The sequence below is a fragment of the Dendrobates tinctorius genome, unplaced genomic scaffold (genome assembly GCF_039654945.1).
Source record: "Dendrobates tinctorius isolate UK_male_01 unplaced genomic scaffold, ASM3965494v1 ptg000199l, whole genome shotgun sequence".
In the NCBI taxonomy this organism is placed as follows: Eukaryota; Metazoa; Chordata; class Amphibia; order Anura; family Dendrobatidae; genus Dendrobates; species Dendrobates tinctorius.
In genome coordinates, this window is record NW_027361866.1 from 8,128,723 (window position 1) to 8,153,360 (window position 24,638).

At 44.1% G+C, this 24,638-nt stretch overlaps 1 protein-coding gene and 1 long non-coding RNA gene across 3 annotated transcripts in view; one reads left to right on the forward strand and one right to left on the reverse strand.

Annotated features, from left to right (window-relative positions):
- Positions 1-22,107, reverse strand: part of LOC141056768 (uncharacterized) — an 80,074-nt gene extending 57,967 nt beyond the window's left edge. Inside the window, exon 1 of the long non-coding RNA XR_012221933.1 lies at positions 21,983-22,107. This is a non-coding gene — a long non-coding RNA (uncharacterized lncRNA). The remainder of the gene's footprint in view (positions 1-21,982) is intronic.
- The window catches only part of VWC2L (von Willebrand factor C domain containing 2 like), a 252,623-nt gene that overhangs the window by 62,906 nt on the left and 165,079 nt on the right, over positions 1-24,638 (forward strand). The window lies entirely within an intron of this gene.

Genomic DNA, 24,638 nt, shown 5'->3' on the forward strand with positions numbered 1-24,638 from the left:
AGTTGGGAATGAACCGCCTGTAATATCCCACCAACCCTAAAAAGGCTTTTTCCTGTTTTGTTGTGAGGGGACAGGGCCAGTTCTGAATTGCCTTCACTTTGTTTACTTGAGGCTTGAGAACTCCTTTCCCAATGACGTAACCCAAGTACCGAGCTTCCTCCAACCCTATGGAACACTTCTTTGGGTTGGCAGTTAGCCCTGCTTGTCGCAGAAAGTCTATCACTGCCTATACTTTTGCTAAGTGACTTTCCCAGTCGGTACTGTACACCATAATATCGTCTAGATAGGTTGAGGCATATTGGGTCGAAGGGGACGGAGAACAATATCCATTAATCGCTGGAACGTTGCTGGTGCGCCATGCAACCCAAAGAGTAACACCTTATACTGGAACAGCCCCTCGGGTGTTACAAAAGCTGTTTTTTCCTTCACCGCCTCCGTTAGGGGTACCTGCCACTAGCCTTTTGTGAGATCCAGAGTTGTAAAATACCGTGCCTGCCCAAATCGCTCTATCAACTCATCAACCCGAGACATAGGGTCGGCGTCAAACTTTGAAATGTCATTAAGTTTTCTAAAATCATTACAGAATCTTAGAGACCCATCAGGCTTGGGTATTAGGACTATTGGGCTGGCCCACTCTCTTTGGGACTCTTCTTTGACCCCTAACTGTAGCATAGCTTTTACCTCTTACGAGATGGCTTGTCACCGGGCCTCAGGCACCAGATATGGCTTTAGTCGGATTTTGGCCTGTGGCTCCGTGACAGTGTCATGTTGGATTAGGGAGGTGCGTCTGGGGAGCTCCGAAAAATCATCTGTATATCAGCTAATGAACTCCAGGACCTAATGAACCTGTCTAGGAGACAAAGTGTCTGCAATTTTGACTGCGGGTTGGGCTTCTCCTGCCTCACTCCGAGGTGATGGAGCCTTCTCCATCTGAAACGCAGGCAGTGGACTATCCTCACCAAGGATTTCTCTATCTTTCCATGATTTAAGCAAATTAACATGATAAACCTGTTCTGGCTTTCTCCTTCCTGGCTGGTGTACCTTGTAGTCTACTGGCCCCACCTTTTCTATGATCTCGTAGGGTCCCTGCCACCTTGCAAGAAATTTGCTATCTACGGTAGGCACAAGTACCAACACCCGATCCTCAGGACTAAAGGTTCTTACCCAAGCCCCCCCGGTTATAGACCCGACTCTGTGACTGTTGTGCTGCCTCCATATGTTCCCGGACTAAGGGTAGGACTGTCTCAATTCTTTCTTGCATTTTTTGCAACATGTTCTATCACACTTTTGTGGGGGGTAGGTTGGTTCTCCTAGGCTTCTTTGGCTATATCAAGTAAGCCCCGTGGATGTCTGCCATACAAAAGTTCAAAGGGCGAGAACCCCGTAGATGCCTGAGGCACCTCCCGCACTGCAAACAACAAATATGGCAATAAGAGATCCCAGTCCTTCCCATTTTTGGAAACTGCCTTTTTTAACATGTTCTTCAGCGTCTTATTGAATCTTTTTACCAGACCATCTGTTTGGGGATGATAGATCGATGTGTGCAACTGTTTAACATTTAGCAAACGGCAGAGTTCCTTCATAATTTTTTTACATAAAGGGGGTTCCCTTGTCTGTTAAAATTTCTTGAGGAATTCACACCCGCGAAAACATACCCATGAGTTCCTTTGCTATAAGCTTAGCTGATGTGTGGCACAGAGGAATGGCCTCAGGATATCGGGTAGCATAATCTAGAATTTCCAAGATGTGTTGGCATCCCCTTGCCGACTTATTGAGAGGCCCGACCAGATCCATTGCCACTCTCTCAAAGGGTACCTCTATGATTGGTAAAGGCACCAAGGGACTCCGAAAGTGAGGCTGGGGACTGGTTACCTGGCACACTGGACAGTAATTACAGTACCGTTTAACTTCTTCATGGACCCCTAGCCAGTAGAACCACTGCAGAATTCGGTCTAGGGTTTTCTTTTGGCCTAAATGCCCCCCAAGTGTGCTAAGTCCATTACCATCCTACGATATGTCTGAGGTACGAGTAACTGTTCTACCAGTTCCCCACGTATTTTCTCCACCCACTCGGTGCAACAAATCTTGGTTCAGCTCAAAGCATGGCAACACTGTAGCTTCCCCAGGTTGTTGGGGTTCCTCATTAACAAACAGTACATTTTCTCTGGCCCGGCCAAAGTAGGGTCTCGGAGTTGCGCCGTACCAAAATTGTCACTTGCTACATTCAAGTCTGACAACTCAGGTCCCAGCGGCAAGTCTTCCACTTCTCCAGCCAATACTTCTATGGGAGAATTCTTCCCCTCCTCCACCGAAGGGAAGGTTACCCCTACCACCAGCACTTCTTCCTCTGGGCCACCAGGTTCATGCCCTACTTCTGGAGAATGTAACCTGGTTGCCTCTGGTGCCGGCAGTTGCTCCATGGGCGGGACAACAGATGGCCACAGCACACAAAATAAAGGAAAGTCTCTTCCAATTATCACTTCATAATGCAGACTAGTCACAACCCCCACCTTGTGGCACTGCCTTCCCGCTGGCGTGTTAATCACCACTAGTGCGGTGGGATAGTGTTTTAAGTCCCTATGTATACACAACACCCCTATTTTCCGACCCCTATACTTGCTGGTTTGTATCCAGCTGGCTCGTACCAGGGTTACAAGACTCCCTGAGTCCAATAGGGCCACAGCTGGGGTGCCTTCCTCGTCAACCCGACACAAATGTTCCATAATGGGACCTTTCGGGGTGCCCATTGCACACATCGGTTCGGCATAGTGAGACTGGCGGTACCCAAAGTTTGTGTCCATGGGCTCAGCCAGGTGGGGACAATCAGCTTTCATATGAACTGGTTCCTGGCACCGCCAGCCGATTATGGGGCCCCTTACTTCCCCAGATAAGTCCTGAGCGGCCTTCCTGGGCTCCGCTCGCCGAACCAGGGGTGGAGACTTAGGGAACCTTCCTGTTACCTTCCGGGGAGTCCCCCCTGTAGCTCTTTGGTAGCCCCATACCTTTCTATGAGGTCTATCATGTACATGGCATTAGTAGGGGATGCCTGTCCGACCCATGTCTGGAGGGAGTGGGGCAAAGCCCTCTAAAACTTATCAGCCACTATACGGTCCAGCATGGCCATGGGGGACAACACCTCAGGCTGCAACCACTTTTGTAAGAGGTGCATCAGGTCGTAATACTGGGACTGAGCCAGCATGGAGGGGGTAACTCCCACTGGTGTACCCGCTGGGCCTGAACTAACACATTTGCCGCAAGACGTGCCAGTATCTCACCCTTGACAACCGTGTAGTTCGCCCTTTGCTCCGTGGGTAGGTCCTGATATGCTTTCAAAGGTCCTGGGGCCAGAAACGGATCGATGATTTCTGCCCACTGGTCCCGGGGTAACTTCTCTCTCTCAGCGACTCCTTCAAACATGTCCAGGTACGCCTCCACATCGTCCGACTTCTCCATTTTGGGAACCGCTGTACAAACCTCTTTCCGGACATCATTGATTCCCCGGTTAGTTCCATTTGTCTGCGCTGTCATGATATGCTGTATCAACAGCTGATTGGTTTCCTGCTGCTGCATAGCCTGCTGTCGCATTGCCTCCTGCTGCTGCTGCCCCATGGCCTCCTGCTGCTGCTGCATAGCCTGCTGTTGCTGTGCAGCCTGCTGCTGCATAGCCTGCTGCTGCTGTCTCATGGCCTCCTGCTGCTGCTGTGTAGCCTGCTGCTGCTGTTGCATGGCCTCTATGAGCATTTTTACCATGGCCTCCATTTCTGGAAAGTTCCCCGCCTGGGTCTGTGCCGCTTGTTTCACCCAGGACATAGGCTGGGGTACAAATCAAAAATAAGAAAAACAGCCTGGCCTCACAGCGTTTGCCCGCATTCAGTCCACCAATTGTAGGGATTCGCTCTGGTAGGTAATGGCAGGGCTGCAGTAACGAGGCAACACACAGGCTTCAAGTCCAATTTCAGTGGTTTAATGTCACGTTGCAAACAGCAGGTTAACAGAAAGTAAGGAAAAACATAAATATACTCCAGCTTGGAGAACCACTGGTCCCAGACTCACCCCTTGCACGGGATGGGCTTAACTAAGTGGCTGCCAGGTCCGCGGCATCCACCAGGTGCCATTCCCAGGGTTCTTGAGTGTCTTGCTGCTATAGTCCTGCAGCACGGGGATCCTGTATACAAGTTCAGGCTAAGTCCGGCCAAGCTCCTGTAACTTCCAGACACACACTCACCATGTGCCAAACACCAACCTCCATTACATAGCCCATAACCCCTCCCACAAGTGTACATCACATGGGCTGACCACGTGACCATGACATCATCGCAGGTCCTGTCTTTAGGGAAAAACCCGGCCAAACAATCTGCTGGGAGAAATGTATCTCCCATCCAGTAAAACACCCTTTACTGTACCACAGTATGCATATATGTATATGCATGTTTTTCTCAATATCTGACAAATTCAGAATATACATTTCCCTTTTTAGGTCAATTAGGATTACCATAATTTTTAATATTTGCCAAATGCCAGAATAATGAGAGAGATAGAGAGAGAATGTTTGAATGCATTTTTATTACTTACTGCAAAGTCAAAAGTTTACATACACTAAGATTACTATGCCTTTAAACAATTCTGACTGCCCATATGATGATGTTATGTGTTTGGAAACTTCTGATAGGTATTTTGGCAACATCTGAGTTAAATAGAGACACACCTGTGGATGTATTTTAATGCACACATGAAACACACTGCTTCTTTGTGTAGCATCATGGGAAAATATAAATAAATCAGCCAGGAAGAGAATTGTGAACTTGCAGAAGTCTGTCTCATCCTCGGGTACAATTTCAAGATACCTGAAGGTGCCTTGTTCATTTGTACAAACAATTATACTCAAGTACAAACAATATGGGAATGTCCAGCCGTCATACTGCTACGGAAGGAGATGGGTTCTGTGTCCCAGAGATGAATGAGCTTTGGTCTGACATGTGCATATCAACCCAAGGACAAAAAGCAGAAGAGCTTGTGAAGATGATGGCGGAAGCTGGTAAGATTGTGTCAATATCCACAGTCAAGCGAGGACTGTATCAACATGGGCCGAAAGGCCACTCTGCCAGGAAGAAGCCATTACTCCAAAAGAATCATAAAATGCCAGATTAATGTTTGTAAATGCAAACAGGAACAAAGACCTTAATTTTTGGAGACAAGTATTGTGGTCTGCGGAAACTAAAATTAGAAATTTGGGGGCATAATGACCATCATTAAGATTGGAGGAAAAAGGGAGAAGCTTGGAAGCTTAAGAACACCATCCCAACTGTGAAACACGGGGGTGGCAGCATCATGTTGTAGGGCTGTTTTGCTGCAGGAGGGACTGGTACACTTCACAAAATTGATAGCATCATGAAAAAAGAAGATTATGTGGCAATACTGGAGCAACATCTCAAGACATCAGCTAGGAAGTTAAAGCTTGGACGGAAATGGGTCTTCCAAATGGACAATGACCCAAAGCATACTGCCAAAATGGTAACAAAGTGGTTTAAGGATAACAAAGTCAATGTTTTAAGTGGCCATCACAAAGCCCTGATCTCAATCTTATTGAAAATTTATGGGCAAAGCTGAAGAGGCAGGTACAAGCAAGGAGACCTACAAACCTGCATCAGTTACACCAGTTTTGTTAGGAGGACGAACAATTGTGAGAAGTCTGTGGAAGGATATCCCAAATATTTGACCCATGTCATTCAGCTTATGGGAAATGGTACCAAATAATAATGAAATCTATGTAAACGTTTGACTTTGTAGTAAGTAATAAAAATGCATTAAAACATTCTCTCTCTCTCTCTCTCTCTCTCTCTCTCTCTCTCTCTCTCATTATTCTAGAATTTGGTAAATATGAATAATTTTGGTAATCCTAACTGACCTAAAACGGGAAAGGTTTATTCTGATTTCATGTCAGATATTGAGAAAAACATACGTATCTGTCTTTTTATATGGTGTGTGTAAACTTCTGGTTTCAACTGTATGTTTATAGAATACATACAATTAGGTCCAGAAATATTTGGAAAGTGACCAAATCGCCGTGATTTGGTGTCTGCATGCAACTATTTTGGATTGAAAATGAATCAACTGAGATGCAATTGAAGTGTAGATTTTCAAGTTTAATTAAATAAGTTGAAGAAATTATCCTGTGAAACGTTTAGAAATTGCAACCATTTTTATAGAATGCCTCCTCATTTTAGGGGTTCAAAAATAATTGAACAAATTAACTTTATTATAAAATGTTCACTTTTAATACTTTATAGAGAATCCTTTGCAGGCAATGGCTGCCTGAAGCCTGGATGCCATGGATGTCAACAAACGATGGGTTTTTTTTCATTGTGATGCATTGCCAGGCCTTTACTGCAGCTGACTTCAGTTGTTGCTTGTTTGTGGGTCTTTCTGCCTTAAGTTTTGTCTTGAGATCTGGGTATTGACTCGGTCACTGCAGAATATTCAACTTCTTTGCCTTAAAAACTCAATGGTTGCTTTTGCAGTGTGTTTTGGGTCATTGTCCAATTACTGTGACGTGCTGTCCAATCAACCTTCCTGTATTTGGTTGAATCTGGGCAGAATTCATCCAGCTGCTTCAGTCACATCATCAATGATCACTAGTGGCCCAGTGCCACTGGAAGCCATGCATGCTCCTGCCATCACACTGCCTCCACCATGTTTTACAGAAGATGTGGTGTCCATTCGATCATGAGCCTTCAACATAATACTTTCTTCTTCCCATCATTTCTGGCGCAGGTTGATCTTAGTTTTATCTGTCCAAATAATTCTTTACCAGAACAAGGCTGTCTTCTTTAGATGATTTTTTTGGCAAAGTCTAATCTTGCCATTGTATGTTTAAGGGTGGTTCATGGTTTGCACCTTGTGGTGGACACTGTATTTGCTTTCATGAAGTTTGCTCTCTGTTGTAGTCGTAGATAGTGAAACAACTACTTCCTGGAAGAGTTTTCTTAACTTGGGTGGATGCTGTGAAGGTGTTATCTTCACTGTGGAAAAGATTCTGCGATCATCCACCACTGTAATATTATGGAAGTAGATTAATGACAAATATCAACTCACAGGTTCCCTATAATTATATGAATGTTCTGTGTATATGTCACCACTTTACAATGAAGGAGTGAATATGCGTCCTTGGACATAGTCATGGAAACCAGAACGAAAATCAAGGGTGATCCATAATAAATGTCTACAATATAATTAACATCCGTCCTTCTTTCTTTTTTTTTTATTATGACAAAATCATTTTTTTTTAAAGTACCTTTTATTCCTTCGTGAATGCAGCGAAGGATTTATTTTAATCCACTGTTCCTGTTGATTAAAAAACCCTAAATGTTTGTTGTGGACACATGAGGCCTCTAGGTCTCTTTACACTAGTGTTACGATTTCTATTTGATTAGAGCAGACAGATTATTGATTGCTCATATGGGCATATAACTCAGACAAATGCCATCTGAAGTTTTATTGGATAGCACTCAGACCAATGTTATACTTTGGGGCAGTGTAGATTTGCATTTTTTTCTTTTGAAGATTCTGTGTGAGAAAAAAAATTGCAATGGATACTGCGAGTGGCATTGCGAATCGGATCAGGCTCACTTATTGAAGAAGTCTGTGGGTGTGTAAGGGGATGGCAGTGCTATGGACAGTAGAGACAAGCTGCCCCTTTAAGAGACTGCACCCCCTTGGTTAGAGCAGTGGGACATTCTGCGCTTCCCTGCTGTAAATGCTGTTTGGTTTCATCTGCCAGACTACAGAGGGGAGGGGCTGCTTTTCTGTGTGTAGAACAGACCCGAGATTTCTGCAGGAAGCAGGTGTGCCTGCGTGAGCTGTGAGGAAAAGAACATTTAGTCTGCGCCTGTGACTTTGTAAACTATTCTGGCGATTAAAAGGTGGCTTTCCTGTCTTGCTGTGAGAAGCCACAAAGAAAGGACAAGAAAGGAACCCAGAGGAGGAATCCATCGTTACTAGGAGCATCATTGAACTTGCACACAAGGAAAACAGAGCTTCCAGGAAGAAGTGCGCACCATCTTGCAATGCTTCAGGGGCCCCGAATGGACCGAGATACCAACTACTGTGAGTGTTAACCCCGTGTGCGCACATGTTTAGGGCTTAGGATAGGCTGCAATAGACAGAGCATGGTAGGCATGCGGCCGGTGTAGCAGCGGCCAGTCAGGCTATAGTTAGAATAGCAGCATACTGTACTTTATTGTATTGTTTTGCCTTTTGCAAAATACACTGATCTGTAATAGCTGGTGCACCGTGCCATTTGTACGGCCCAGCTAGAGAATATCACTTTTGTAAATTGTTTTATGTCATTGCATACCCCTGTTTACACTTTCCTAACACTGCATTCCTTGCCCATAAATAAATTAACACTTTGTTGCTTGCACCTCATCTTGTGTACCGTAGTCTCCCTGCATTGTGGTGGTCCCCCGGCCATCGCTTCAAGTGCATGTCATTCTGATTTACGCAGACACAGACAATGGAGAAGATGTAGAAATTAAGTTCTCCATCTTCTCCACATCTGTGATATGATTCTCTCATCAAAGAGAATATGATCACAGTAAACTGACATTCAGCTCAAACTCTGATCAGAGTTTGAGTCAAGTGTCAATATCATAATCGATCTGGTTCTGTTCGAAGAGAATCACTCCTGTGAGCAAGCCTTTAGGCAAGTAAACTGATGTTTAAAGGCCTTCTAGATGCCAAGAATCCACAGAAATACATTCAACCCCATTTATTAGTCATTTTTCTAGTGGTTGCAGTTTTTTTGTGCTGAGTTTTTTAGGTAAATTTATTATGTGTATCAAACAAGAAGAATGGCTGTGTTTGCCAAACTCGAAATCTTGTACAGGTGTAAATAGCGTCAAATCTATTTTTTGTCTACACTAGAGTTTTTACCGTAAGTGCAAATTAAGGGTAGAAAGAAAGACAAACAAGAGTCGGAATAAGTAATATTGAATTGTCTATTTCATGCAAGAATGAAAATTGCATATAAGCAATCACATGTCAACCACTCAAACAGCAAGCAAAATGCAATCTTGTGTGTGTGCACATGGCACCTTATAGACATAACGTACCAGCATCATTTTTTTATGTAGAATATGCTTAGAATCTTTTTTGGCATTTGTCTAGTTGTTTATCCAGCAGTTTTTTTGTTTGTTTTTTTTTAAATTCTTAATATACTAGTGATGGCTTCCAAGGAGATGCATCCTGTATATAGGTCAGATCAGTTCTTGTAGCCATTTCATTTCACAGCTTCTGAAGCCTAAAGAGGTTAAAAGATGTTAAAAAAGACTGAACATATGCAGAACCAATCGTTTTTGACTTTGAGGTGCATATGTGCATTATTTTTAACGTTTATTCAGTCCTTTTGTCAGGTGGGTTCCAGGTGGAATTCATCTGAAAAAGACCTTGTGTGCACATGTCCCAGCAATGTGTATAGGATCGGCATAAGTCATTGCTGATATTTGCTGCCTGGCCTGGAAACCCCTTTAGCACAGGCAATATTACATGATTTATTAAGGAATGCCATTTTTCCATTTAGGCCAGTTTTTCACAAGCGCAATAAGAGCACATTTTCACACCTGTATTATGGCCACTTACCTGGACGCAGATATGATCATTTGGATTCATAGCATCATAGATTAAACTTGGTCATGGTAACATCAAAATGTGCAACCTGTCACTGAAAAACCCAGATCAGCTCATCCGCCTATGTCAATGGAAAATGGGTATGGCTGACCGAACGCATTGAGACAAAAGTGGAAATGTTTACTGGGCCCATAATGGATTGATAGAAATGCTGCTTCAGCAACCAAGTATAGAAGCAGAGGTAATTTTAACAGAAAAACTCATGATCGCCTTTCTTTTAGACCTTAGGGTTTTACAAAATAGCAATATCACAACCCTTCTACTACATCAGTGTTTTCATTTTGTGGATGACTTTACAGATCATCATCTGTTTAACATCTTTATACATGAAGGACTACTTAACACCGTCTCAATTTTTTTAATCTGCAGCTTATTCTTTCACCTTTTATTTAAATGATCAAAATTCAATTGATTAATCTTTTGTTCAATTGTCTGGGGAGTCATTAGAAACTTGGACCAATTGTATGACCATTTTTTTTACTTTTCCTTTAGTTTTTTTTTTTTTTACAAAACGCAAGTGTTTCTTTTTTTATGAATCATTGAGTTGAAAGATAAAATAAAAAAATTGAATTATCACTGCCAAAGCACATTCACACAGGTAATCTACAAACTAGGACGACAAAAACCTGAACCTGACAGATTAAGACTAGGAAAAGTCCTTCACTGACCTGGTCTGTCCATGTCTGACCACAGAGGTTGGCACCCTAAGCTAACGCAATGGCATCCTCAGTTGACTGCGGCTTACGCTGAATGTTCTTAACAGCTCCTAGGATCACTAAAATAGCAGTTTCCTAAGGAATCACACTCAAAACAACTGTAACCAACACAAACTACAGCACAGTAAATGAATACAACAAAGTCTGTCACCAGCAGGAAGCACCAGCAGTGGAAAGTATCTAAAGCTGCACCCAAAAGGTGATAGGGCAAACAAAGTAAATGAAAAAAGATGTTACCTGAAACCTACAGAAACAAAGATAACAGAACTAAAAAACTCTCTCAGTTCGAATCCAGAAGCATGACATTAATAAGTAATAATCCCTTTCCCAAATAAAATGTATAGATACTATATATCCAATATCTGTATCTGCAATACAGTAACTAAATATCCAAAAAAAATTAATACAGATGTGTCAAACATATTGCCAATATAAACAACATTGTACATAGGAATAAAAAGAAGTGTAACCAGCAGTGAAGAGTGAAATAGCAAGTATTGCCGCTTTAATTATTCTTAAAAGATCATTATATTTCCATTTTGGGATCAAGGGAATCGCAAAAGATTTAATTTGGCATCTGGCATTGAGATGTACCGTAATCTCTCATCTTGAAATGAATGGGACTTTTCTGAGATTGTGAGTCAGGAATTTACAGATCAACAGATTTCTTATGAGCCATCCCTTAGTGTAGGTTTTACAAGAAAGAATGTTTGCTCCCAGCTGAGCGATCAAGCAAAGTGTTCCAGTGCAGAAAAATGATATATAAATCTCAAGGAGAATAAAGAATGTGATATTTAAAATTTTTAAGAACAAGAAAGTACCACCTTTCTCTCCTAGATTTGTGCCCGGGGGGATTATTATTCACCCACTATCTGTAGTACTGACTGTACCTTTAGTGTAAACTATTTCATTTGGGTAGGGCCTATTTTCAGTTACCTCACTATTGACTAGTGAAACTACTTGGTAAGTGCATACGTACTGTAAAATCATCCTGTGACATAGATGTTAATGGAATGGTGGAGGAAGATGGCCCATTTCAGATTGATCCTCTCATTTACTTCTCATGAAATTGAGATGTTGGCACAAGAAAAAGATTTCCTTGTAAAAGGAAACCTAGTAAAAGGCTAAGATTGTGTTTATAAAGCTAAAAAAAAAGCAATAAAACTAAAAAAAAAGCAAACAAGCCAAAAATACAGAAAGTCACCATATTCAGAGATATCTTCATTTATCCCAAAAATATAACTAAAATGTAAGTAGATAACAGAAAATTAAGAGGTGAATCTAGCTTTTTCTGCACCTAGGGCAAAAATTTACTTTGGTGCCCCCTCCTATATAAAGCTTGAGCGATTTGAGCAGTTGTCTTGTGACTGCTCATATGTGATTTGCATGCTGACAGTCACGTGCCGACCAGCTGCTCTTCATGCTGCAAGGATTGGGCATCTAATTAATGCCTCTAACATAAATATACAGATGTAGTGATCCTTAACTTGTCAGACAGCACAATACTTTATTAACATAGCACTGTATCACGTTATCTTGCAAGTTATGCATTTCTACATGTATAGAAAAATAAAAAACAGTACATGAATGTAGCAACAGAACCTGAATCAGTTTGTTAACAGAACCACCAACAGTACAGATATACATGACAAGAACCATCAACAGTACATAAATACATCAAAAGGACCATCATCCTTACAGAAAAACATCACCCAGAACCACTACCAGTACATGAACCCAGCATCAGAACCACCAACAGAACAAAAATATAGCATCACAACCACCTTAAGTACATGAATACATCTCCAAAAACCCCATCATTACATATATACATTGCCAGTACCACCACCAGTACAGAAATACAACACCAGAACTGCAACAGTTCAGAAATAAAGCATCACAACCACCATCAATACAAAAATACATCACCAGAACCATCAACAGTACATGAAAACATTACCAAAACATCAACAGTGTATGAATACATCACATCACCAGACCCATCATCAGTAGTAGATTCACTTTTTAATTGGTAGAAGAAGCTTTGTAATTTATTTTTGTTTTCATACAAGAAAATCACTGATTAAACTGACACAATGGCCAAACACTTATGAAACTCGTAAAAGAAGTCAAAAGATGCGGCACTCACCCAGATTTGCAGTACAGTGTTTCTTTATTCAACCATTAAAGGTCACACAATAAAGGACGGACAGATAACATGAGGCATGTGGGGAAAAAAGACGGACGACAGCCGTTTTGCGTACACAGACGCTTCAACAGAGTAGGAGAGGGAGGAAAATACTTTTTTTATCCACAGTGTCTGACTTAATTCAGTCACTTTCTAAGTGATTTTCACCAATGCCACCAACTATATGAAACTTCATACATATATGAAATCCCCAACATATGTATATGGGGTATGCAGTATGTGCAACGTCCGTCGCTTTGAAATGGCGCCATACCAGCGCGACTGTATGCAGCAACCCCAGTAACAAATGGCAATCAGTTCTGATGAAGGTCTGAATGTTAGGGCCCCGTCACACATAGCGACGCACCAGCGATCCCGACAATGATATGACCTTGTCAGGATCGCTGGTGTGTCGTTACATGATCGCTGGTGAGCTGCCAAACAGGCAGCTTCACCAGCGATCAGCACCAGCGACATGCAGGTAACAAGCAAAGCACATTGCTTAGTTACCCACTGTGTACCTTAGTTACCAGCGCGCTGGTGCAGGGAGCTGGTAACTAAGGTACACATTGGGTTTCTAAGCGCTACGCGCCGCTTAGAAATCCGATGTGTACCTTAGTTACCAGCGCCAGCTCGCTGGTCTCCCGCCTGACACACGCAGCGATGCGTGCTGGCCAGCGGGAGACCAGCGATCAAAAAATGTCCTGGCCATTCCAGGATGATCAGCGATACCCGGCAGGGGGCCGGTCACTGGTAAGTGTCACACACAGCGATCTCGCTGATGAGATCGCTGTTGCGTCACAAAACTTGTGACTCAGCAGCGATCTCGCTAGCGAGATCGCTATGTGTGACGGGGGCTTAAGACTGAAAACGTTTAACAACTTTTATGATTGCCTAAATAAAAGAAACTCCATTCACTGCAAACCTACTTAAGTGCCAAGTTCCTCTTTTATTAGCAGGATTTGATTCAGTGGTTTTGTGCTCTTCTGTCTCTGTCTGCTGAGTCACAACCGGTTCTGTTACTGTGGGTGGATTAACTTTTTCCATTCTTTTTCAGACACCAGGTGTTTTTCATTTGTCATTTGTTATTTAGCCGGTCCTATCACTTCAGATGTTAGTATTTAAACCCACCCCTGGTGGTCTTCTCTGCTGGTTATAATCATTAGTGGATCCTGCTTTGGAGTTCTAGTCCTACTGATGAGTAGAGTTGAGCGACTTTTGGTTTTTTAGGGTCGCGTTTCGTTTCGTGAAACCCGACTTTTCAAAAAGTCGGGTCGAGCAAGATCGTCCGATTATAGGGAAAAGTCGGGGTCGTCCCGAAACACGAAACCCAATGTAAGTCAATGGGGAATAAAAGTCGGCAGTGAGAGGAGGACAGGAAACACACCTACAGTGCCCATTTGAATGCCAAAAGCATCAATTCTTCTTACTTAAGCTTGTCAACCTTAATTAACTTCATAATACAAGTTACGCACTGAAAAATGGGGGTTATTTGGCTAAAGTTGTGGGGGGGGGGGGGGGAGGGCTGGCTGCAGGTTTTCATGTGCCCTGGGCGAAAGAGCGCCCCTTTAACACATACCACAACTCATCATGCTCCGATACGGCAGAGAAATAGCGGTATAGTACAATGAAAAATACCTCACTTTTTACATCTCATGACGAGGCCCATCTATTTCTCCATACAGAATCATTGGTCCCATATAATGTTTGAAACAGTATATGATGAGCTCCACATAATGCTACAGTATATGTTGGTCCCCATGGATGAAGCTCCACTGTCTTATGGGCCCAAATAATGCTCCAAACATAATGGGCCCCATTTCTAATGCTCTAGTGTATAATGGGCCCTGTAAATGCTGCTCCAGTGTCTGATGTCCACCGCAGGTCAACCGCAGTTCCGGAATTAGGCCTAACCGTCATTCCTGAAAAAATGAAAAACTTACGTGTGCAAACCACAGGTGCTGTAGCTTGCTTAACAGCTCGCCAGCCGTTCTCACGCCCAGTATGGATTACACGTGATTGCACAAAGGTGAGAAAGGGTACCGTATCCCCAGATAACATGTATGGATAGCGTACACATTCAAAATATATGTCTATACATCAGGAGGCAGGCTCAGACGGTGTTAGGCCCAGTATGGATTGCACAAAGGTTAGAAAGGGTACCGTTTCCCCGGATAACATGTATGGATAGCGTACACATTCAAAATATATGTCTCAGGAGGCAGGCTCAGACGGTGTTAGGCCCAGTATGGATTGCACAAAGGTTAGAAAGGGTACCGTTTCCCCGGATAACATGTATGGATAGTGTACACATTCAAAATATATGTCTCAGGAGGCAGGCTCAGACGGTGTCAGGCACAGTATGGATTTGACGGCCCAGACTACACAGCGGAGGAGCAGGGAGAGGTAAAGATTGCAAATGCTGGGGCCCTGCCCAAGCAAGGGGGGCCCACTCGTGGGCGTCGGTACTGGCACTGGGCCCCTCATAGTACGGCGGTGTGTCTGACGGCGGGTGTGCACCACCACCGTCAGAGACACTTGATTGCACTATGAAGGACCCTGTACCAGTGCCCGCGCCCAAGAGTCGGCCTACCCACCTGTCCAGGGCAACGGCACTCGCACGGTGTCGTGCGCTAGGTGGTGACCCTGGCCATGGGGGGGGGGGGCAGCACAGTTAGGGAGTTTTAGAAAGTGGCATATGTTGATGTTGGACATTCAGCTGATGCAAAAGGTGAAATAGGTCAAGTCCCAGGAAGAGGTGGACCAAAGCAAGCCATTTTTCTGTCACCCTATGTGTCATCAGGGGAAGGTGGGACAAAATCCTTGGAAACCCATGCGTGGTTCATTTTAATGAAGGTTAGATCATCCACATTTTGGGTTGACAGACGGGTCCTTTTTTCTGTCAGGATTGATCCAGCTGCACTGAAGACTCTTTCCGATAGCACACTTGCAGCTGGGCAAGCGAGCTCCTGTAAGGCATATTGTGCCAATTCAGGCCAGGTGTCCAGTTTAGCGGCCCAATAGTCAAAGGGGAATGACCTGTGTGGGAGAACATCGATATGGGAGGAAAAGTAGTTTGTAACCATAGTTGACAACTGCTGTCTCCTGTCACTTTCCATCGATGCAGTATTACCAGTTGTGTGAGCGGTATTTGAAAAATCAGTCCACAACATTGTCATGAAACCCCTGTCTCCAACGCCACTTCTGCTGTGTGCACCACGAACACCTCTGCCAAGCTGCCCCCGGCCCGTACGGCTCGTGTGAGAACCATCACCGCTGCTGTGTGCTGGGAATGCCTCAAGCAACCGATTTACCAGAGTTGCTTGTTTATTAGCCAATATTAGGTCAAGGTTCTCCTGTGGCATGATGTTTTGTAATTTGCCTTTATAGCATGGATCCAGGATGCTGGCCAACCAGTAGTAGTCATCGTTCATCATTTTGGCAATGCGTGGGTCCCTTTTTAGGATCTGCAAGGCATAATCTGACATGTGGGCCAATGTTCCCGGTGTCAATGATGCACTGCGAGTGCTGGTTGGAGGAGCACTTTCTGGCAAATCCACATCCCTCCAGTCACGCACAAACCCTGTACCAGACCTTGCCACGCCAACATTTTCACTTGCCCCACGAGATGCATCCTCCTCCCCTAAGTAATCATCCCCATCATCATCCTCCTCCTCCTCTTCTTCCTCCACCTCGTCCAGGAGAGGTCCCTGAGCAGACAATGGCTGAATGTCATCAAGGATTCCCTCCTCCTCTTCCTCCTCATCAACATTGGCTGCAGACGCCTGCTCCTTAAGGTGCGTCAAAGTTTGCATGAGCAGACGCATAAGTGGGATGCTCATGCTTAGGATGGCGTCGTCTGCGCTTACCAGCCGTGTGCATTCCTCAAAACACTGAAGGACTTTACAGAGGTCTTTCAGCTTCGACCACTGCACACCTGTCAACTCCATGTCTGCTCTCAAAGTGCCTGGCCGTGTATCCTCCCACAAATGCATTATGGCCTGCCTCTGCTCGCACAGCCGCTCCACCATGTGCAGGGTGGAGTTCCACCTTGTTGCAATGTCGATAATGAGGCGGTGGTTGGGAAGGTGGAGCAATCGCTGCAGCTTCTGCATACGAACGGAGTGTACAGGCGACCGGCGGATGTGCGCGCACAGTCTTCGCACCTTCTGGAGCAGGGCTGTTAACTCCGGATAATTTTTGAGGAAGCACTGCACCACCAGGTTCAAGGTGTGAGCCAAGCAAGGTATATGGCTGAGTTTTGAAAGGGCTATGGCTGCCACAAAATTACGGCCGTTATCACTAACTACCTTGCCTGCCTCAAGATGTACACTGCCCAGCCATGACTCAGTTTGTCACTTCAAGTACTCGGCCAGCACCTCGGCGGTGCGTCTGTTGCCCAAACACATCATCTGCAACACAGCCTGCTGACGCTTTCCACTAGCTGCTCGATAGGGGGACACATCGTGTGCAACAGTGGCAGCTGCAGATGGAGTGCTCGTACGACTGCGCTCTGTGGACGAGCTTTCGCTTCTGGAGGAGGAGGAGGAGGGTCGAACGCCTACAGCCAACTGTTCCCTATACCGTGGGCTAGGCAGCACTGTCCCACCACCGCTGTCCCCTGTGGACCCTGCATCCACCACATTAACCCAGTGCGCAGTGATGGACACGTAACGGCCCTGGCCATGCCGACTGGACCATGCATCAGTTGTGAGGTGCACCTTTCCGCTCACTGACTGCTTGAGTGCATGGACAATGCGGTCTTTCACATGATGGTGGAGGGCTGGGATGGCTTTGCGAGAGAAGAAGTGGCGACTGGGTAGGTCATAGCGTGGTACTGCATAGGCCATGAGTTCGCGGAAAGCTGTGCTTTCCACCAACCGAAAGGGCATCATCTCAAACGAGATTAGTTTGGCAATGTGGGCGTTCAAACCCAGTGTACGCGGATGAGAGACTAAGTACTTTCTTGACCTACTCATAGTGTCTGGGAGGGTGAGCTGGACTTGAGAGCTGCATATGGTGGAAGTAGCGGTGGACAGGGCGGACTGAGAGAGGGTTGATGATGGTGATGGAGTTGGTGTTCTTTCTGATGGCCTAGAATCAGTCTTTCGTTGATATAACAGTGGGATTCCCTGACTGCTGTGGCCTTGCAACGACACCTCAACATTTGCTGCTGTGCTAACCGGTGGGCTTACAGTGGGGGAAACAATGTAGCGTTGATGACTACCTTCGTTGTGATCAGTTGCACATGTGGCACTTGAGGTTTGGTGTTGTGTCCACGCTTGCAAGTGCATGCTGGTTAAATGTCTAAGCATGCAACTGGTATTCAAATTTTTCAGATTTTTCCCTCGGCTAAAGGTCTTTGCGCACTTCTTACAGATAACCTTGGCCTGATCATGAGGATTTTGTTCAAAAAAGTGCCACACTGCACTCTTCCTACTTTGGCAGACATTTTGCGGCCTAGCACGCTGTGATCTTTTGACCCTCTGGACAAGCTGTCCAGCAACTCTTTTGATGTTTGGAACCTGTCTTTGGAGTGCTCCGGGCCTGCCAGATAACAGCTGTTGCGATGTCGATGTCTGCTGTGGATGCTCCTCATCTGAGCTATTGGAAGCAGCACCCTCTTCCCCCAATGGATGCCAATCTGGGTCAACAACTGGGTCATCCATCACCTCCTCTTCTATGTCATGCGCACCTTCCTCTGTGTCACCGTGTATGGTGGTATAGTGTGCGGGAAGGGGCACCTGAGTCTCATCAGGGTCAGAATATGGCTCTGTACACTGCGAGGACAATGTAGTGCTCTGAGTGAATGTACCAGCATAATCATCCATCAGCGGCTGTGCATCAGTGCACTCCATGTCAGATTCATCTTGGCCTGGGTAATTCACCATTTCACTTGATAATCCAGGCATGGTATGTGAAAACAGCTCCATGGAGTAATCAGTAGTATGGCCTGCATCATCCTTCAATCTTGGTTGGGGTGAAGGACACAAGGAAAGGTGTGGTTCATGAACATGAGCCTCCAATGACGACTCAGTGCTTTTACTTTTTACAACTGAAGAAGAGGAGGCGATAAAGCTGGAGGCTGAGTCCGCAATGTAAGACAAAACTTTTTCCTGATGCTCTGGCTTTAAAAGCGGTTTGCCAACTCCTAGAAAACTAAGCGTTCGAGGCCTTATGTAGCCAGACGATGACGCAGGCTCAACACCTCCTGCATTCGGTCCTATTTTGCTCTTGCCACTACCATCAGATCCACCACCAACACCATCATTACCAGCTGCCAACCCCAGCCCAATTCCACGGCCTCTTCCACCAGCCTTCCTCATTTTTGGTAGAAATGTAGACAAAATCCAACAAACTATATAGTAATGTAAAACAAGGTACAAGGTGTCTATAGGACAGGGGAGATTTTGAATTTCTGCAGACACTTGTGGACACTGGACACTTTTGGATTGTGTGAGGCCCAATGAATATCTGAGCGCTATGTGACAGGCTCGATGGCACAGCTGTGACCAAAGTGACTAGAGGATAAGGGAGATTTTGAATCTTTGCACACACTTTTGGACACTGGACACTTTTGGATTGTGTGAGGCCCAATGAATATCTGAGCGCTATGTGACAGGCTCGATGGCACAGCTGTGACCAAAGTGACTAGAGGACAAGGGAGATTTTGAATCTCTGCACACACTTTTGGACACTGGACACTTTTGGATTGTGTGAGGCCCAATGAATATCTGAGCGCTATGTGACAGGCTCGATGGCACAGCTGTGACCAAAGTGACTAGAGGATAAGGGAGATTTTGAATCTCTGAACACACTTTTGGACACTGGACACTTTTGGATTGTGTGAGGCCCAATGAATATCTGAGCGCTATGTGACAGGCTCGATGGCACAGCTGTGACCAAAGTGACTAGAGGATAAGGGAGATTTTGAATCTCTGCACACACTTTTGGACACTGGACACTTTTGGATTGTGTGAGGCCCAATGAATATCTGAGCGCTATGTGACAGGCTCGATGGCACAGCTGTGACCAAAGTGACTAGAGGATAAGGGAGATTTTGAATCTCTGCACACACTTTTGGACACTGGACACTTTTGGATTGTGTGAGGCCCAATGAATATCTGAGCGCTATGTGACAGGCTCGATGGCACAGCTGTGACCAAAGTGACTAGAGGATAAGGGAGATTTTGAATCTCTGCACACACTTTTGGACACTGGACACTTTTGGATTGTGTGAGGCCCAGTGATATCTGAGCGCTATGTCACAGGCTCGATGGCACAGCTGTGACAAAAGTGACTAGAGGATAAGGGAGATTGGATTGCTTTTAAAAAAGCAGTTTGCAGAGCAGTGGGTAAACAGCAATGCCAGCCTGTCAGGAAGCCTTAAAAGGCAGCCCAACAACCAACACCACTGATACACCACAATATAGCCTCCCCTTGCACTGCACACACAGTGACTGGTGTGTTGTGCAGGCCAAATTGCTAGCAGCAGAAGCAGTTTTTTTTTCTTCTCAGCAGGACAAAAACAAAAATTGGGATTGCTTTTAAAAAAGCAGTTTGCGGAGCAGTGGGTAAACAGCAATGCAGGAATATCAGGAAGCCTTACAAGGCAGCCCAACAACCAACACCACTGATACACCACTATATAGCCTCCCCTTGCACTGCACACACAGTGACTGGTGTGTTGTGCAGGCCAAATCGCTAGCAGCAGAAGCAGTTTTTTTGTCTTCTTCCCTGCCTAACGCTCTCCCTACAGAATCAGCAGCAACCTCTCCCTATACGGAGATCGGCAGAAGTAAGATGGCGGTCGGCGTGCACGCCCTTTTATACCCCCTGTGACGCCCACCAAAGCAAGCCAATCACTTGCATGCCCTTCTGAAAGATGGTGGTGACCCCTTCCTATGTCATCACGTTGCCCACAGTGTCCGTAGATCCTGATTGGCTGAAAAAGAGCGCTAAATAAACTTTTGAAACGCGACTTTGGCGCGTAAGTCGCCGACCTCGTGGCCGACCTCATCCTAGGGTCGGGTTTCGTTTCATGAAACCCGACTTTGCCAAAAGTCGGCGACTTTTGAAATTTTTCGACCCGTTTCGCTCAACTCTACTGATTTGTATCTTGGCCAGTCAGATAAGTATACTGCTGGGGTTTCTTTCTTACACTGCACTCTCCCACGGTTCCTTTGGAGGCACGTGATGCATTCAACGGCCTTTCAGGGAGCCAGGTTCGAGTTTTCTTCTTCAGTTTTTTAGTTCAGGGTTTATCCAAGCTGGCCTGAAGCCACTAGAGCCTGCATTACTGGATACTATAGCCTGTACAGGTGGGTTTATGCAGTTTTTCCATAGTTGAGATACTTTATTCTCGTGTTTACTACCATCTGTGCATAACACTAACCATAAATAAAAGCTGAGGCTTGTGTGGATTTTCAAAGTATGCACAACACACAGAAACAAAACACCGTATTTTTCGGACTATAAGGCACACCCCAAATTTTGGGTTGAAAAAAGTCATAATGTTAAAATGTGGGCAGTGCGGCGGGTTCACAGGAGGCAGGGTCGCTGATCCAGTAAGCCGGCAGCAAGATCTAAATCTGTACACGTGTCGCCTCCTGCCACACCACGCCATTCCCTTTCATTCCGCCTTATTTTTGTTCCCTTTGTTGGAGGTGGTGATTGCCACATTAGATGGCTAAGCGCTCCTCCTCCCATCAGTCCAAAGCTGTTTCTAATTATCATTGCATTTTACTTGACCCTTACATTTTTGGTCTTCTGGTCCAGGAGAGACATATCTGATAGAAATCATTCGGATCCCTCCAAAGAAAATTCACCTTGTTTAGTCTCATGGCCTATTTATGCGCTAAGTACCTTCATTTTATAAGTATATTTTGTACAGTAGTAATGCAGTTTACATTTCCACATGTATAATTTCACATATTCAATGTTTTCATACATCTTAGTGCTTATAATACCTAGAAATCACTGAAAAAAGGCAGAGCTGCTTTCCTGCCTATGGCTCAAAACAATGACACTATCAGGGTGTAGTGGACCCAACTAATTATGGTAACAAAACAGGTGCAGCAATACCAATATAGCAATCACTCTCAACCTACCAACCCATGGAGGGGTGATTGTTCAGTATACTAGTCCACACAAAAAAGATCCCAATCTGTATGCGGCATAATTCACACAGGTAATGCAGAGCATTCGGCTTACAGCCTATTACAAACGCCCATTCTTTTAGATCAGTGCCTCCCAAATGCATCCTGTATGAACAGACGCCACAGTTACAGAGCCATATGGGCCCAAATGCACCCTGAAAAATAGATAAAGTGCACAAAAACATATCAATATATGTTTATGTACAAAAGATAAAAAAAAAATTGATTGCACTCACCGTTCTGTCGTGAAAATTCTTTATTGATTAAAAGGCATTGGCACGAGAGGAACGTACAGAGAGTGGACGACGGCCGTTTCACGCACTTGCACTTCAAGGGGTCCTGAGGCTGGAATGCAGGCAGATGGAAATTTAGAAGCACACACATGTGGACACACCTCCTGATTTCCAACTAATACTCCCCCAATGGAGTGAAACGTGAACAAATTAATCAAACACAGAATTAAAAAACACAAGTTAAAAAAATCTCTATCATAATAAAATATGGAAATACAAACACTGAGCAGTTCCTACCAAAACACCACCATATATCTATTTTCTCATTTAACCCTAAAGGTCCTGTGGCATTCTTTCGGAGAATCCACTTAGATTTTTTTCTCTTTTGTACATAATCAGATTACATGTCTGCTTTTCTGGATTGAGCACCCGTTCGGACGGTAGTTTGGCGGTCTGTCCAGGTGTGTGATTTTGGACTTGAATAGCAGTCATGGAACTAGGGGTTAAGGAGCAGTGCCGAATCTTCTGTCTCTTCTATTTATTTTGTATATCAATATATGTAAGGTATTAGTTAATATTATGGCCACAATACGTAAGCTGGCAACCCACTTCACGGGTCCTTACACTTGCGTGTCCTACCACTAAACATCAAAAAATCACTGACACTAAAAGGATTTTTTTTTTTTTTAAAAATCCTCCAAAAATATTAAGAAATCACTGAAAAAAGGCAGAGATGCTTACCTGCCTATGGCTCAAAACAATTGCACTATAGTGCAATTTTTGATGTTTAGTGGTAGGACTCGCAAATGTAAGGGCCCGTGAAGTGGGTTGCGAGCTTACGTATATTGGCCATAATATTAATAAAACCTTACATATATTGATATGTTTTTGTGCACTTTATCTATTTTTCAGGGTGTGGTTGGGCCCATATGGCTTTGTAACTGTGGCCTCTGTTCACACAGTATGCATTTGGGAGGCACTGGCCGGCCGGCCTGATCTAAAAGTATGGGCGTTTGTAATAGGCTGTAAGCCGGATGCTCTGCATTACCTGTGTGAATGAGGCCGCATGGGTTGGTAGTTGAGAGTGATTGTTATATTGGTATTGCTGCACCTGTGTTGTTGCCATAATTAGTTGGGCCACTGCACCCTGATAGTGCAAATGTTTTGAGCCATAGGCAGGTAAGCATCTTTTTTTTGTGATTTCTTAATATTTTTGGAGGATTTTTTTTAATCCTTTTAGTGTTTTTCGCTTATAGTACCTGCTGTATTATTTTTCCGTATATAATGCACTTGTGTATACTCCAAGCCGCACTAATTAAAAAAAATATATTCACAATACATAATAATAGTGTACTTGTTGAGAAGTAAAATAACTCTTAAAGAAATGTATCCTGGTCCCCTACGAAGTTTTTTTTTTTTTTTTTTTTTTACATCAGTGATATTGTTGGAAGCTTTTATGTGTTTTTGATTTTGCAGGCCATGCTAATAAGAATTGAACTATTCAGCTAGTTAGCCAAAGCAATTCAGTTTTTTTTCCCTTGTAATAGAAGATTCTATGTAGTGAATGACAATATTTTTATGAAATTAAGGAACTTTTACTACATTCTTCTGTCTGCTAGAACAAGTATAGTAATACATCTTCCTAAAAACAAGCTTTTTCCTCTACTATGGGCAAATGCAGCTTCAGTACTAAAAATTCAATCATTTTTGAGTATTGTAAAAAGAGGAAATTAATCAAAGCTGGCATTTTATAGGCCATGTATATTTTATAGGCCATGTATATTTTATAGGCCATGTGTATTTATAGGCCATGTGTATTTATGTCCAAGACCATGTATGGGCCCTTGATACCCAGCATCTTATTATGTCTCTAAGAATTCAGAAATAACTTTTAGCCATACGGTTCATTGGCACAGGAATTAATACATGGCAATAAGATGATAATTCTAAGGTGACAGGGCCCCTATAGAGACATGAAGGTCAGTGGGTGCTGTCGTCCTCTGGCCTGGCTATCGTTAGAAAGACCAGATGGACCAGGGTTCATACCACTAAACGCCCGTACTCCTTTCCCGTGGGCCGAATACTACTCAGACAACACCGGGTGAAGGTAACACGGTGTGGCAATACTTTATTGGATCACCAACAGCCAACAACATATAGTACAGTTCCAGCAAATACATAAGATGGTGCAAATGACAGAATCTCACCCTTTTGCTGGCTCGCCTGGAATGAGAACCTCTGCAACTTCGGGGCTTCCAGGGCCAGAAAAATGTATAACAAAGAAGATAAAATATTGTGTTTAGTTTCACTAAATTCTGGAGTTTTGATTTGCTTTTTTTTCCCTCTAAAGCTTTGTGCCCACAGCTAGTTTTTGACTCTGCGTATTTTTGCTGTGTCAAAAACTGTAGCGTCTTACGGTTCCAACAAAGTAGATGGGATTTATGGAGACCTCACGCCCAATGTGTTTATTTTTAATTCAGCGTAAAGTGACCTGCGGTGCGTGCTTCAAATCTGTAATATGTCCATTTCTCCTGCGAGCATGAATTTATGTGCAGATGTTCACCAAAGACTTCCTTTAGATGCGGAAAATCCGAAGGTAATAAATGCGTATGTTTACATGCGTTTATGCAGCGAAAACACGTGTAATCTGCATATAATC